This window comes from Ornithorhynchus anatinus, chromosome 11, assembly GCF_004115215.2.
Source record: "Ornithorhynchus anatinus isolate Pmale09 chromosome 11, mOrnAna1.pri.v4, whole genome shotgun sequence".
NCBI lineage: Eukaryota > Metazoa > Chordata > Mammalia > Monotremata > Ornithorhynchidae > Ornithorhynchus > Ornithorhynchus anatinus.
This window is the reverse complement of record NC_041738.1, coordinates 41,143,863-41,159,791: the sequence shown is the minus strand read 5'-3', so window position 1 is coordinate 41,159,791 and position 15,929 is coordinate 41,143,863. Positions and strand designations below refer to the sequence as shown.

The 15,929-nt window shown below is 46.6% G+C and overlaps 1 protein-coding gene across 1 annotated transcript in view; it reads right to left on the bottom strand.

Annotated features, from left to right (window-relative positions):
• Positions 1 to 15,929, bottom strand: part of LOC100080450 (sulfotransferase 2B1-like) — a 53,498-nt gene that overhangs the window by 19,110 nt on the left and 18,459 nt on the right. The gene's annotated exons all lie outside the window — the stretch shown is intronic.

Genomic DNA, 15,929 nt, shown 5'->3' with positions numbered 1-15,929 from the left:
AACTAAGCACTTGGGAGAATACAATCAGTGTCGGTAGACACATTTGCTTCCCACAATGAGTTTTTACAGTCTAAATGGAGAGACAGGCACCAAATAACCAAACAGATTATTTTGAATTCTGCAGCACGCCCCAGAACTTAGCACAGTGTTGAAATAAACTACGGAAGCATACATAAATGCGATGGGGCTAAGGGAGGAGTGAATAAAAGGGGCAAATCTAAGTGCAAGGGTGATGCAGAAGGGAGTGGGAGAAGAGGAAATGATGCCTTAGTTGGGGAAGGCCTCTTGGAGGGGATGTGCTCTTAATAAGGCCGTGAAGGTGGGGAGAGTGAATGTCTGTTGGATAGAAAGGGGGAGGGAAGGGAATTCCAGGCCAGAGGCAGAACATGGGGAAGGAATCTGGGGAGGGACAGGATAATTTTGATTGTCTGACTGATTCTTCTCAGGTGGGATAAGATGCTTCTTGGCCAGTGCAGTGTTCAAAGATATTTTGTTCCACATGAAAATCGTAATTCCCGGGACTTGCCAAACCCCCATCTTTCCTTTCCACAGAATCAGATCAAAAATCCAAACCACAAGACAGGCAGTTGCACTCTGGTTCCCTCTCTCCCCAGTCTGACCCTTCCTCAGACAGGCACCTACTCAGGACACCCACCCACTCATACTCTGCAGGCTTTCACGAAACCATGATGTCGAGAAGTCGCCCCAACCCACCCTGTCCTTCTCTAGTGATTGACAAAGCCCTGGGACTCTTCCTCCATTCGCTTCATAATCTGCGCAAATGTCCCAGTCTCAGCGATTGTCCCCGTTTCATGACTTTACCCTCCCTTCCCAGCTTTACATTTTGTTCCAGCCTCGGGGAGGCAGGGGGCAGGGAGTGTAGGAGTCTTCAGCCCAAAGCAAACCCAGAGAACCTTTCTCTTCCTTGACCCATGACTCTTACATTATCTTGTCTCAAGCTATTTATTATTTGGCCAGTATCCTCATTTCCTCTTCCTAGCTAACTTTTGTTTATAGCAGCAGCATCTGTTCCCTGAGATACTCCGAATTTTAACTTCTGCTTCCCACTACCTCCCCCCTCCACCCTGTCTATGCTTCTTGAGTCAGGGATTCTCTTACCCTGTTGCATCTGCTGTTTGATCTTGGGCTTGAGAGATTTACCTTCTCTGAGGCTCAGTTTCCTCATTAAATGGGGATTCAATATCTGTTCTCCCTCCTACTTGGTCTGTGAGCTCCAAGTGGGAAAAGAACTGTGGCCGAACAGATTATCTTGAATTGTTAGACAGTGCTGGGCACGTAGTAAGCACTTCATAATAACTGTGGTATTTGTTAAGTCCTCACTATGTGCCAGGCACTGTACTGAGGCTAAGTACTGTGGTAGATACGAGTTAATCGGGTTGGACACAGTCCCTGTCCCATGTGGGGCTCACAGTGTCAATCCCCTTTTTATAGATGAGGTATCTGAAGCACAGAGAAGTGAAATGACTTTCCCAAGGTCACAGAGCAGACAAGTGACAGAGCTGGGATTAGAACCCATGACCTTCTGACTCCCAGGTTCGTGCTCAATCCGCTACGCCTTAACAAATATAACAACAATAACAGTAATAATGATGTGTGGCATTTGTTAAATGCTTACTATATGCCAAGAACTGAGCTAAGCACTGAGGGACATACAAAATGAACAGATTAGACACAGTCCCTAGCAGATAAGGGGCTCACAGCCTGGAGGAGTACAGTTTTTTCCATTTCCAAGAAAAATTATCCCTCTAGATCCTAGTCTTCCCTTTTCCCTCATGTCCCACACTATGGTTTGGAACACCTTTAACCCCTTCCCCCCACCTCCCAGACCAGCTCACCAAACTCTCTTCTCTCCATCATTCACAGATCTCCTCAAATCTCACCTGCTGAATCAATCAGTAGTATTTACTAGCGCCCACTATTTGCAGAGCAGTCATTCAGTCAGTGACATTTATCGAGCATTTACTGTGTGCAGAGCATTGTACTGAGTGTTTGGGAGAATACAATAGAATAGATTGACTGGATCCTTGCCCTTAAAGAGCTTACAGTTTTATCACTATAATCAATTTCTCCACCCAGGTCACCTGCCTCTAGGATGGAACTAGTGCTCTAGACTGTAAGCTCCTCGAGGGCAGAGAATGTGTCAATTTTTTGTTATATTATGCTATTCCAAGCACTTTGTAGAGTGCTTTGCACACAGTAAGCACACAATAAATATGACTGAATGATACATTCAGTTTTCTCAACAGGAAACTCCTCATACTTACCCACAGTGTAGAACAGATTGTCAGTCATTTGGGGGATTTCAGCAATACCCACTGCATGGTTGGGATTGTATCTTTCGCTCTCTCATATTTACATTAGAGTTTACCTGATTTAATACATATGCAGTGGAAGTCATTTATTTATTTATTATTTATTTAATCATTTATTTAATGTGGATTTGTTCAAAGTTAATATAATTGGAGAAGATAGTCCTTCCACATGAAGCACAATCTCACACTGGGCTTCGAGGCTTTCCACCAACCAGCTGCACCTTATATATCTGCTCTCTTCCTCCTTTCAAGAGAGCTTTCTAACTAAATCTCACTCTTGCTTCTCCTGCCACCACCTTCTCACCCACGCTGTTCCTCCAGTTTGAAACTTCCCCTTTCTCCAAAACTGACAGACTGACAGCTCTCCCCAGAAAAGGAGCATGGCCTTGTGAAACAAGCACAGGCCTGGGACTCAGAGGCCTGGGTTCTAACCCTGTCTCTGCCATTTGCCTGCTGTTGTGACCTTGGACAAACAGATTATTTAACTTCTCTGTGCTTCAGTTTCCTCAACTGGAAAATGGGCATTACATACCTATTCTCCCTCCTGCTTAGACTGTGAGTCTCATATGAGTCAGAGACTGTGTCTGAGCTGATTATGTTGTATCTAACCCCGTGTTTAGAACAGTTATTCATACATAGTAAGTGCTTAACAAATACCATTAAATCATAGTAATAATAATAATAATAGACAGGAGCACTGTTCAGCAGCACCCTGGGTGTTCTGTCCAACTCTGTTACCACCTACTAACCCCATACAGAGTATCCTAAAAATTCCCTTCCCTATCCAACCTCACTTAGCTTTGGTACAAAGACCAAAAGAAAACTATCGATAAAAGAACCATTGGAACCGTACGTCTGAACACACTGAGATGATGAAAACCACCATTGTCCAGAGGGAAGATCTTTTCTAAATGCACAGGAATGGGCCAGACATCAGAGCCCCAAGTGAAACCAGTTTTCATGATGAAGGATGGTTCGTGGAGATGAATCCGAGATAAACTTTCTGCCGGCGAGCGTGCCTTCTTCGGAACAAGGGCTCTCGGCATCCATTTTGCAATCACGCAGCTGTTTGGCACAGATCTTGCAGATTTCCTCAGAGGTATTAGTGGCCTTCTGATGTCCATATGTCAACTGCTAAAACAGAATCGTTGTATGTCACCACTGTTACCATATCTGCCCAGAGGGCGGGCACCAGTGATCAGAAAGGAAGGCTCAACGGGGATCGGCTTAGATTCATCACAGGAGGACACTTTGGTTGGAGGAGAAGCCAAGACATGGAAAAAATTCAGTGAAGTTCATGAGGTTGTGGAGAATTCATTAGCTGTGGCCTAGATCAGCTCAGTGAGGGCGCCATATGTCAGCTGATACAATTCCTTTTAGCAAATGAGAGAAAGTCAATGTGACCCTCTCAAGACCTGATTATGTATCTCATTGATTATGTCGTCGTTTAACAGCAGGACCTGAGGAACCCTGGGTCTCACTGTTGGCCTGACCATCACCCAATAGCTTCCAAACAGATGGAGACCACCTGGAATGAACTTCATTCATGAATGCCAAAGGGTGAACTGAAAACTCTCCCAACTACAGTGCCCAACTATTACAGTACAGTGCCTGGCACATAGTGAGGGCTTAACAAATACCACAATTATTATTAAATGATGCACCAGCTGCCATATATCTTTCCCTCTACTGCCATTAGGGCCATTAATCTCTTCTAGACTGTAAGCTCATTGTGGACAGGGAACGTCTACCAATTCTGTTATATTACACGGTCCCAAGCGCTTAGTACAATGCTTTGCGCATAGTAAGCACTCAATAAATACCATCGCTTGATTATAGGCCATTCCCCATGGAATACATCTAAACTCCTCTTGGATCTGTTGAAATTTTTTGACCTGCACAATTGTTGAGGTATTGAATTCTGGGTGTTCACTCCCCGCTGGTTGAAGAAGGATTACTTTCATTTGTTTAGAACTTTCTACCTCCAAACTCTGATGCAAGTCTCTCATTCCAGTAGCGTGGATTTTAAAAATAATAATAATTATGGTATTTGTTAAGTGCTTATTATGCCAAGCACAGTTCTAATCACTGGGGTAGATACAAGGTAAATAGGTTGTCCCTCATGGGGCTCACATTTTTAACCCATTTTGCAGATGAGGTAACTGAGGCACAGAGAAGTTAAGTGACTTGCCCAAGGTCACACAGCGGACAAGGCAGAGCCGGGATTAGAACCCATGACCTCTGACTCCCAAACCTGATCTCTTTCCACTAAGCCACGCTGCTTCAACAGTTCCAAGTTTGCCCTCTCCACCTCTTTCGTGATTCTGTAATTTTAAAATATGTTCACTCTCAGCCTTCATCTTTCCACCTTCCCCCCAGTCGTCTAGGTGGCCCCTTCCTGAACCACCTCCAGTTCAATTATGACTTTTCCTAGAGTGCAGTGACCAGAACCACACATAGTTCACCATGGTTTTCAATAGTGTGCCCCCCTCTCCCGGCCCAAAATATTTTTTGGGTTTGTTTTTGCTTTTCTCCTATCTACTTCCTTATCTCGCTCAACATTCGGTTGACTCTTTTGGTTGTTGTCACATACTGGACTGATGATTTAAGAGCATGACCCCGGGAGCTCTTTCCTGAGTTGTGACAGATAGTTTCAGCCCTTCATCAACTTGATATAGTGGTAGTTTGGACTATTTTTTTCCTTGATTCACTTAACTTGCAGTTTTCTCACACTGAAGCTTATCTGTCTTTCTGTAACCCATCCCCTCAAGTTTATGAAGTGTTCCTGCAACATTCCACCATCTGGAAGAGCTTAGCATCATTTGCCAGAGTGGTGATTTCACTGCACACTCCCTTGTCCACCTCATTTAAGATGTTAAATAAAAGTGGTCCTAGCACTGATCCTTGAGGATCCCCATTATTTATATTTCTCGAGCTGCAAAATGGTGATTTTTTTTTCCCAGCCTTTATTCTTATCTCCTAGTCTAGTTCTTTTCTGTGTTCCATCTATCAGTCAATAAATCAATGGTATTCACTGAGCATTTAAACCAAGCAGAGCACTGTAGTAAGTGATTGGAAGAATGCGAGAAAAAGTAGACATGCTCCCTTCCCTCAAGGAACTGATAATCTAGCCAGGGAGACTGGTGGGCATTAAAATAAAGTACAGAAAGGGGAAGCATCTGAGTATAAAGGTATGTACTTAAATGTTGTGACGGGGAGGATTTTGGGTGAGCATCTCAGTGCTTGGGGGTTCCCATTCAAGTGCACTTAGTACAGAGCCGAGTGCTTAGTAATAATAATCATGGTATTTGTTAAGCGCTTACTATGTGCCAAACACTGTTCTAAGCACGGGGGTAGATATAAGGTAATCAAGTTGTCCCAAGTGGGGCTCACGGTCTTACTCCCCATTTTACAGATGAGGTAACTGAGGCACAGAGAAGGTAAGTGACTTGCCCAAAGTCACCCAGCTGCTAAGTGGCAGAGCCGAGATCAGAACCCATGACCTCGGACTCCCAAGCCCGGGCTCTTTCCACTAAGCCACGCTGCTTCTCTTACTACAGGACTCTACACAGAGTGCTCAATAAATATCGTTGATTGCAAGGGAGTCTCTGTGGCAGACCATTCTCTCCCTCCCGTGATTTTGACTGTGGGCATGAGAAACATTGTGGCCTAAAGGAAAAGGCATGTCCCAGGAGTCAGAGGGCTGGGTTCTACTCCCAGCTCTTCCACTTGTCAGCTGTGTGACCTTGGCCAAGACACTTCATTTCTCTGCGCCTCAGTTCCCTCATCTGCCAAATGGGGGGGATTCAAAACCTGTTCTCTCTCCTATATAGACTGAGCCCCAGGGGGGTCCTGATTATCTTGTATCTACTTCAGCGCTTATTACAGTGCTTGACATGTAAGCACTTAGGATGATCATTATTGTCAGGGAACATTTCTACCAAAAACATGTTGGCGTAGTGGATTGAGTAGCATGGAATAGTGGATAGAGCATGGGACTGGCTTCCGTCCCCTCCACTCTACCGAGACTGCTCTCTCTAAGGTCACCCATGACCCCCTTCTTGCCAAATCCAATGGCTCCTACTCCATTCTGATCCTCCTTGACCTCTCTGCTGCCTTTGACACTGTCGACCATCCCCTCCTCCTCCATACCTTATCTCACCTTGGCCTCTCCTGGTTCTCCTCTTACCTCTCTGGCCGGTCATTCTCGGTCTCCTTCGCTGGAGCCTCCTCCACCTCCCATCCTTTAACTGTTGGAGTCCCTCAAGGGTCAGTTCTTGGCCCTCTTCTGTTTTCCATTTACACTCACTCCCTCGGTGAACTCATTCGCTCTCACGGCTTTGACTACCATCTCTACGCAGATGACAGGCAGATCTACATCTCCGCCCCTGTCCTCTCCCCCTCCCTTCAGGCTCGCATCTCCTCCCGCCTCCGGGATGTCTCCACCTGGATGTTGGCCCGCCACCTAAAACTCAACATCAGCGAGATTGAGCTCCTCATCTTCCCTCCCAAACCCAGTCCTCTCCCAGACTTCTCTATCACCGTCAATGGCACGACCATCCTTCCTGTCTCTCGGGCCCGCGATCTCGGTATCATCCTTGACTCGTCTCTCTCGTTCACCCCACACGTCCTATCCGTTACCGAGACCTGCCGATTTCACCTATACAATATCGCCAAGATCCGCCCTTTCCTCTCCACCCAAACGGCTACCTTACCGCTACAGGCTCTCGTTATATCCCGGCTAGACTACTGTGTCAGCCTTCTCTCTGACCTCCCTTCCTCCTCTCTCGCCCCGCTCCGGTCTATTCTTCACTCCGCTGCCCGGCTCATCTTCCTGCAGAAACGATCTGGGCATATCACTCCCCTTCTTAAACAACTCCAGTGGTTGCCTATCGACCTCCGCTCCAAACAAAAACTCCTCACTCTAGTGAGGCTCTCTCCATCACCTTGCCCCTTCCTACCTCTCCTCCCTTCTCTCTTTCTACCGCCCACCCCGCACGCTCCGCTCCTCCACCGCCCACCTCCTCACCGTCCCTCGGTCTCGCCCATCCCGCCGTCGACCCCCGGGCCACGTCCTCCCGTGGTCCTGTAACGCCCTCCCTCCTCACCTCCGCCAAACTGATTCTCTTTCCCTCTTCAAAACCCTACTTAAAACTCATCTCCTCCAAGAGGCCTTCCCAGACTGAGCTCCTCTTCTCCCTCTACTCCCTCTGCCACCCCCCTTTACCTCACCACAGCTAAACCCCCTTTTTCCCCTTTTCCCTCTGCTCCTCCACTTCTCCCTTCCCATCACCACAGCACTGTACTCGTCCGCTCGACTGTATATATTTTCATTACCCTATTTATTTTGTTAATGAATTGTACATCGCCTTGATTCTATTTAGTTGCCATTGTTTTTACGAGATGTTCTTCCCCTTGACTCTATTTATTGCCATCGTTCTCGTCTGTCCGTCTCCCCCGATTAGACCGTAAGCCCGTCAAACGGCAGGGACTGTCTCTATCTGTTGCCGACTTGTTCATCCCAAACGCTTAATACAGTGCTCTGCACATAGTAAGCGCTCAATAAATACTATTGAATGAATGAATGACTGGGAGGCAGAAGGTTATGAGTTCTAATTCCGGCTCCACTGCTTGTTTGCTGTGTGACCTTGGGCAAATCTATTCATTTCTCTGGGTCTCAGTTACCTCATCTATAAAATGGGGATTGAGAGTGTGAGCTCCACATGGGACAGGGACTGTGTCCAACCTGATTTTCAAAAGTAAATTGAAAAAGAAAAAGGAAATATTATTAGTAGTAGTAGTAATAATAACAATAATAATAACTCTATTATAGTGTACTCTCCCAAGTGCTTAGTACAGTGGTCTACACAGTAAATATTCAATAAATAAATAATTGATTGATTGATTATCAGAAGGCATTGAAATCCAAATATAGATGGTGACCTCTGCTTCACCTGTATCTCTTCAGAGAATTCCAGCAGATTAGCGAGGCCTCATTTTTCCCCAGGAATCTATGTTATTGCTCTCATTTAATCATCATTGGTATCTATTGAACAGTTACTGTGTGCAGAGCACTGTATTAAGCATTTGGGAGAATACAGTACAACAGAGTTGGTAGACATGTCCCCTTTTCAAAGGGCTCACTGAATCTAAAGGGACTCCTTTTCCAGGTATAGAAGTGAGGCTCACCAGCCTTCACCTGACTAAGATGAGTAGTAATAGTAATAGCTATGTACTGAACACTTTCTAAGTGCGAAGCACTGGAGTAAATACAAGAGAAGCAGCGTGGCTCAGTGGAAAGAGCCCAGGCTCGGGGGTCAGAGGTCATGGGTTCAAATCCAACTCAGCCGCTTGTCAGCTGCGTGACCTTGGGCAAGTCACTTAACTTCCTCCGTGCCTCAGTTCCCTCATCTGTAAAATGGGGATGAAGACTGTGAGCCCTACGTGGGACAACCTGATTCCCTTGTATCTACCCCAGTGCTTAGAACAGTGCTTGACACATAGTAAGCGCTTAACAATACCAACATTATCATTATTGCGGACACAGTCCAAATGCTCCAAAGGGTTCACAAAAGAGAGAAAACAGGAAGAAATCCAGGACAACTTATTGAGAATGGAAATGCTTTAAAAATTCATCAATCAGAAAATAATTATTAGGGAGTTAAGCAGTGCTTGTCGTGGGGAGAGTCCTGGCTTCCACTTCTCTTGGAGACGCTGTCCTCGGTCCCAAGCCCCCGCAGCCTCCCCAGCCTTCACCCACTTAGGACAGGCTTTTGCAGCTCCCAGCTCCTAAAGGGGGCTGGCATTTCAGTCCTGCACGGTGCCAGGCTCGGGGAGACTGCCCTCGAAACCTATGGCAACATGGCAACTCCATGCACTCGACTCGATACGACAGACAGATGATTGACTGACTGATCCCCAGCTTTGCTGATCCCCAGCCCCTGCTGGAGGTGAGGTCCTGTTATCAACCAATCAATCCTATTTATTGAGCGCTTACTGTGTACAGAGCATTGTACTAAGCGCTTGGGAGGGTACAATATGAGAGTTGGTCGACACATTCCCTGCCCACAGTGAGCTTACAGTCCACAGGGAGAGACAGATATTAATATATATAAATAAATTATGGATATGTACACAAGTGCTGAGGGGAAGAAGGGGCTGGTGAATAAAGGGAGCAAACGTAAGTACAAGAGCGATGCAGAAGGGAGTGGGAGAAAAGGAAACGAGGGCTTAGACAGGGAAGACGTCTTGGAGGAGATGTGCCTTCAATGAGGCTTTGAAGGTGGGGAGAGTGATTGTCGTTCGGATATAAGGAGGGAAGGAGTTCCAGGACAGAAGCGCACGTGGGCGAGAAATCTGCAGCAAAATAGACGAGACGGAGGTACAGTGAGTAGGTTGGCATTAAAGGAGCGAAGTGTGTGGGCTGGGTTATAGTAGGAGACCAGTGAGGTAAGGCAAGAGGGGGCAAAGCTGATGGTAAGGAGTTTCTGTTTGATGCAGAGGTGGAGGTTCTTGAGGAGTGGGGAAACATGGACTGAATGTTTTTTGTAGAAAAATGATCCAGGCAGAAGAGTGAAGTATGGGCTGGAGTGGGGAGAGACAGGAGGCAAGGAGTTGAGCAAGGATGCTGATAGAGTAATCAAGGCAGGGTAGGATAAGTGATTGGGTTAACGCGGTTCCAGTTTGGATGGAAAGGAAAGGGTGGATTTTAGCAACGTTGTGAAGTTTGAACAGACAGGATTTAGTGGCGGTTTGAATATGTGGGTTTATTGAGAGATGAGATGAGGATATCCTAATAATGATAATGGTATTTGTTAAGCGCTTACCAAGTGCCGAGCACTGTTCTAAGCGCTGGGGTAGATAACAAGGTAATCAGGTTGTCCCACGTGGGGCTTACAGTCTCAATCCCCATTTTACACAGAGAAGTGAAGTGACTTGCCCACAGTCACACAGCTGACAAGTGGCAGAGCTGGGATTCGAACCCACGACCTCTGACTCCCAACCCTGTGCTCTTTCCACTGAGCCACGCTGCTTCTAGCAGCAACAGCTTCTTGCTGGGCTTCCAGGAGGAAATGAGAACTCCAGGAAGTCCAGCAAGAAGAGATGTGACAGCTGAAGGAGATAAAAATGCCTGTGGAATGTGTGAATGTGTGAAATACAGAAAGTTTGCTGTAGAGGAGCAGTTAGAAAAGCCTTCAGGCTGAATCACTTTAAGATCTTGAACCTGGTGGAGACAAGGGGAGGAGCCCTTCAGAATGACCCATTCCTGTGGTTAGGCTCTCTAAGGATGATAGACCAGGGATGTTAATGACCCTTTTTCTGAGAAGGTAATTAGAAAGTACTGACCTTTATCTGCCATTCAAGGGAATCAATTAATGGAGAAAATCATAATCTCTTCATTGTTCGGAGATTTAAAGAGTTGTCAGTTATAAACTCCACCCTTGTCTCATTCTGTTCTCTTCCTCCATGAACAGGATGGAGAAGTAACATAAATAAGAGTTTCTTATCTGTAATATATTCATTTATATTAATTTATGGACAGGGAGCATGTCCACCAACTCTGTTGCATTATCCTCTCCCAAGTGCTTAGTGCAGTGATCTGCCCACAATCTAAGTGCTCAATAAATACCACTGACTGATTGATTCTCCTTCTCCTTGCAGTCAGATTCTTTTTATTTTCTCTCAAGTCCCCCGTGAGTCATTGGAATCATAGAGGGAACTCCCTGAGCCCGCTTCCTCAATTCCTTACTCTCTCAAGACCCCAAAGTTTCCCCTTTAGATGTCAAAGTTTCTGGTCAGCTCCCATGCCCTGGGTTCAATCACACTTTCCCTCCCTCAGAAGTTGGGTAGGGAAGGGAAAAGGTGGCAAGCTAAACTCAGATTGGACAAAATTGACGGCAGCTGGTCAGGCATTTATGGACAGGCCCAGAGGGAGAGGGGAAATTCCAGAGGAGGGATTCCTTGGACTTTCAGGGAAGGGGACCCAGGGATTGAGAGCTCAGATTTCTTTCAGGGATTTTTGGTTGAGGGCAGCTCACAGAGTTCAGCTGGGCCTCACTTTCCACCTCGGCCAGGGCCACCAGGGAGACCAGCACCACACAGGCAGCTCTGATTCAGGGAGCACATAACCAAGAAATAGTTTCTTGGCCCAATACTACATAGGCAAAAGTCACCGATCCTGGCCAGGCCCACTCGGCTTGTCCAGAAAAGATTGGGACAGGCCTGCTTAAGTCGGCTGGTTTTGCCTGTGGTGCTCTCTTGATACTCACTCTGCTCTCTGTCCCAGCTCCAGTCTTTTCTCACCTCTCTTGTCCCTGCCCTTGAGCCATTCCTACCCACTCCATCTCCCCAACTTTGCAGATATTGTTTTTCTCTAGGGGCACTGGCAGTGGCCCCCAGCTGTTTTCCCTGAAGAACCTGTAGTCCCTAGGGGAGACCTGCTGGGAAAGTGGGAGGAGGAGGAGAAAAAGGAGGAAGGAGGAGGAGAAAGAGGGGGAGGAGGATGAAGAGAAAAATGGGGAGAAGGAGGGAGGGAAGGAGGAGGAGAGGCGGTAGAGGGAGGAGGAGGAGGCAAAAGAGAATGATCTGGGGCTGTCCCAGATGAAAAAGGGGCAAAAAATCCCAAATAAAATGATTGTTCCCTACACCGTTAATGTGATTATTCCAGGGCCTCATGGACTAGTGCCATCTCGAGCTTCTTTTGCCAAGGTAAGGGACCAGGAATGGTCCTGCTATGTTTACTTTTGATTATTGTCACAAAGGGATGTTAAAGGAATAACTTATTCCTTCAAGGCAGCTCCACACTTATTTTTCATCCAACTGAACACTGTTTTTCCACATCAGAAAATGCCAGAATTCCCCAGTCAGGAATTCTGAACATAAGCCCATTCTTTGCAGACAAAGACCACATAAAATTTTACATTGGGCATTGTAAATCCCTAGGGGAAGGGGGAAGGACCAAGGTTTCTCCCTTCCTGTTCCCTGGCTGCCCTATCCTGACTCTCCTCCCTTTCTTTCTCCAGCAGGAGAAAAGCTTTTCCTTTTCTCTGTCTGCTAGGACAGCAGATCACCCCCTCCCCATACTCCCCACAAGCAATTAATCAATCAGTGTTATTTATTGAGACCTTCCTGTATGCAGAGCACTGTACTAAGCACTTGGGAGCCTACAGTACACTGGAATTGGTAGATACTGTTCTCACCTCACAAGAAGCTTACAGTCTGGGGGGAGGGGGATTAAAATAAATGATTAGTTACCTAAGTGCTGTGAGCCTGAGGTGGGGTGAATATCAAATGTTGAAGAGGTGCAGATTCAAGTGCACAGGTGATGCAGAAGGGGTAGGGAAATTGAGGGCTTAGTTATAGATTCTTGGAGGAGATTTTAATAAGGTTTTGAAAGTGGGGAGAGCTGTGATTTGTCTTATATGAAGGGGGAGGGAGTTCTAGGCCATAGAGAGGATGTGGGTTGGTAGCAAGGTAGATGAGCTTGAGATAGTGGTTGGTGTTAGAGAAGCAAAGTGTGCAGGCTGGGTTGTAGGAGGAAATCAGCAAGGTAAGATAAGAGCGGGTGAGCAGACGGAGTGCTTTAAAGCAATGGTAAGGAATTTTTGTTGGATGCAGAGGTGGATGGGCAACCGCTAGAGATTTTTGAGGAGTTGGGGGAACATTAACTGAATGATTTTTTTTAGACAAATGATTTGGGCAGCAGAGTGAAGTAAGGACCTGAGTGGAGAGAGACAGGAGGAAGGGAAATCAACAGAGAGGCTGAGGCAGTAGTCGAGGAGGATCCAATGAATGCTTGGATTAGTGTGATAGCAGTTTGGATGGAGCGAAAAGGGAGGATTTTAGTGATGTCGTGAAGGTAGAACTGATAAGATTTAGTGACAGATTAGATATGTAGGTTGAATGAAAGAGATGAGTTGAGGATGTAGTCAAGTTACAGGCTTGGGAGATGAGGAAGATAAGGCATCTGTTTTGGACATATTAACATTTGAGGTGTTGGCCAGATATCCAGGTAGAGATGTCCTGAAGACAGTAGGAAATGAAGGACTGCAGAAAAGGGGAGAGGTCGGGGCTAGAGAGGTGATTTGGGAATTATCCATATAGAAATGATAGTTGAAGCCATAGGAGAGAATGAGTTCTCCAAGGAGTAGGTGTGGATGAAGAACAGAAGGGGACCTAGAACTGAACATTCAGGTACTCCTACTGTTGGAGGATGGGAAGCAGACTGAGAATGAGAAGCCAGAGAGATAGGAGGAAAACCAGGAAAGGACAGAATCAGTGAAGCCAAGCTTAGATAACGTTTCCAAGAGACAGGGGTGGTTCACGGTGTTGAAGGCAGCTGAAAGGTCAAGGAGGATTAAGATGGAGTAGAGGTCATCAGAATTGGAAAGAAAGATACTGGAGACCTTAGAGATGGCAGTTTCTGTGGAGTGAAGGTGGCAAAACCAGATTGAAAGTGGTCAAGGAGGCAGATTGGAGGAGAGGAAGTGGAGGCACCAGGTGTAGACAACTCACTAAAGGAGTTGGGAGAGGAATGGTAGGAGAGAGGGTAATAATTGCAAGGAGCTGGGGAAGCAAGGGAGGGTTATTTTTAGGATAGGGGAAACATGAGCATGTTTGAAAGCAGTGGAGAAGTACCCACTAGAAAGAGGATGGTTGAGGAGGTGGTCAGGAAGGGAAGAAGGGAGGGAGAAAGTGTTTTGATACAATGTGAAGGGATGGGGTCAGAGGCACGGGTGGGGGGTAGATTGTGAGAGGAGGTAAGAGATCTCTTCTTGAGATACTGCTGGGGAAGATAGGAGAATTGAAGAAGGGGCAGGAGGAGGACAGAGATTTGAGAGAAGCAGGTGAGATCCTAGGGAGATTCTGCCTGGTGGTTTCAATTCTCTCAATAGGGTACAAGACCAGATCATTAGTGAAAAGAAAGAGAGGGTTTGAGGAGGGTGTTAAATGTCTGAAACAGCTACTGTGGGCAAGGGGCATGGGAGTCAATAAGAGGGGAGAAATAATGTTGGGTGGAGGAGAGGGTAGGTGGAGATGACTTTGAGAGGGATGAGGTTGGCATGATATCTGGATTTTTGCCAGCATTGCTCCTTGGCTCATGCACAGGAGGAGAGGAAGTGGACTGTGATCCAGGGCTGTGGATTAATGGTATGAGGGTGGTGGAGGCGGGGAAGTCAGTGAGGAGGCGGATGCAGTAATAAAGGTGGGAGAGCAGTTTGGATGGAGAGGAAAGGATGGATTTTAGCGATGTTGTGAAGGTTGAACAGACAGGATTTAATAATGGATTTAATCTGAAGGTTGAATGAGAGAAGAGCCAAGGATAACAACAAGGTTACAGGCTTGTGAGACAGGAAGGATGGTAGTGTCACCTGCAGTGATGAGAAAGTCATGGAGACGACAGGGTCAGGGTAGGAAGCCTTGTGGCACAGTGGAAAGAGCCCGGGCTTGGGAGTCAGAGGTCATGGGTTTGAATCCTAGCTCTGCTATTTGTCAGCTGTGTGACTGTGGGCAAGTCACTTAACTTCTCTGTGCCTCATTTGCCTCATCTGTAAAATGGGGATTGACTGTGAGCCTCACAAGGGACATCCTGATTATCCTGTATCTACCCCAGAGCTTAGAACAGTGTTCTGCACATAGTAAGTGCTTAACAAATACCAACATTATTATTATTATATGGAGTTGTGCCAGCAACTTAAGACTCTTAGGTTGATCTGGAGTCCAGGAGGGGCACGGCTGGGCTGGGCAGGGCATTCTAAACAAGCCCCTGAATTCAACGGGCTACCCTGTAGGCTATCCCGGTGGTCCAAGCCTTGTCTGTGATGGCTCACCTGCACAGAAAGGACCCAAGGTCATAGAGGCACTGAGCCGGGACATGACTTCAGTAAGCATAAACTCACCAAGGGCAGGAAGAGTGAGTCAAAACCCCAAGTCAAATGCTCAGTGGAACGTCCTTGAGGCTCCTGAACCCAGCTAGAGCAAGGGCGGGCTGAGCTCAGGACAGCCCCCAAGGGCAATGCATCAGTGAAGCCAACTAGCCTCACCTGTAGTCCCATGAGGAAGGGGTGGGTGGCAGAGGGTTTAGCAGCTGCAGGAAGAGGGATTTGGTTTAGGGGGAGGGTGCCCATTCTTGCCTTCAGCAGTGGGTGACTCCAACAACAGGAGTCCTCCTCTCTCCTCTGTACAGGAGGAAATGCATCCAGAAGCAATGGGGGCCTAGTGAAAAGAGCCCAGGTCTGAGAGCCAGAGGATCTGGGTTCTAATCCTGACTCCACCACTTATCTACTGTTGTGACCTTGGGCAAGTCATTTCACTTCTCTGTGCTTCAGTTCCCTCATCTGTGAAAAGGGAGAACCTGTTCTCCCTCCTACTTAGACGGTGAGCCCCATGTGACACTGGGACTGTGTCTGACTTGATTATCTTTTATCTCCCCCAGTGCTTAATACAGTGTTGGGCACATAGTAAGCACTTAAATATTAAAATAATAATACCATAATAATAATCCAGGATAGTGACTCGTCCTCTAGACTGTAATCTCATTATGGGCAGAGAACCTATCTGCTAATTCTGTTGTACTCTCCCAAGTGCTTTGTACAG